We start from the raw sequence: 1,313 nt of genomic DNA on the forward strand, positions 1-1,313 counted from the left end.
CTATATAAAATCCGGGAGCGTTTCAAACGCCGAAGCACGAATGCGCTTTCGCGCGCATCGATCGTTTAACGAGAGTTGTCCTTAAGCGTCTGTCCAAGAACAGATTTCGGGAATGACTTTGGCGTCCGCAGAAAGGGGATGACCTCCCGAATATCCAAGGCTGATCTCTTCTGTCGAAGTTTTTGGAAGATTGCGCATTGAGGTCATAATTCACGATTTAATTTTGTGTCGTTACTTTGTTTAATTTCGATTATTATAATATTTCGATTTGCATGTATAAACTTTGAACACATACTTCCACTTCTTTCTATTATTGCTTCAAATTAAACATATATAATTTATATATTTATTTATATCGATCTATAAATCGACATAGATAAATGAATAAATCAGAGTTGAGTTTTTAAATTATTACATTATGTAATCATTTAAAAACTCCTGAAGCAACTTTTGATCTAATATAATGAAGCAATATATAGTGTATAACAATTTTTAATTAAAGTTTAAATAACAAATAATCTTAATTTATAATTAAGTATAATGTATAATGTATGTATTGTATTTCAGTATATATGCCTTTGAAAATATTTGTTCTGCAAATCTGCCGACAGAATTCACGACAGCAGTCACGAATAGAATTCAATGGGAATAATCCGCAGCTGCGGGCATTTGTCTCGTTCAGTGACGAGGATAATAATCTTTAAGTGCCGTCTTACATTAATTGAAATCAGCGTAGCGAGTGCACAAGATAACAGAGGTGCGAATGTCTGTCTGTTTTGGCGTTACTAGCGGGATAAGCTACAGTGAATATAAATAAGAAGCAAGCCAATTTTAGTTAAGTAATGATGATAGTTATTTGCTAAAATTGTAATGTGCAGTATCTGGAAGAAAATTTTACGTTCACTTGAATCTTAATATTGCTGCAAATATTATATTCATAAAATTTCACGGATAAAAAACGTCGATAGAATTGCCGTCGGTTAATTAATTAATCGTGTCAAACTGGGATCGGTGATTCTTACTTTAATGCCATGTAATACCTGTAATACCACTATCGATTTGATGCAGATCTCTTAATGCCACCAGAGTAGATTACGGTTCAAAAACTGCGAGCGCTTTATGCGCCTTATCGCGCAATTTGAGCTAAAACCGGCAATAAATCTGTAATCTTTCTGTACATATTATCCTATTGTTTGCAAAAATTGTCGGCGTTTGATTAAATAATAATTTTGATGAATAAAAATTATTTCTTCTTTCGTTTATACTTTCAGCTAAAGAAAGTTATAACCTGCTCTTATATATATATATATATA

The sequence above is a fragment of the Atta colombica genome, unplaced genomic scaffold (genome assembly GCF_001594045.1).
Source record: "Atta colombica isolate Treedump-2 unplaced genomic scaffold, Acol1.0 scaffold126, whole genome shotgun sequence".
Classification (NCBI taxonomy): Eukaryota; Metazoa; Arthropoda; class Insecta; order Hymenoptera; family Formicidae; genus Atta; species Atta colombica.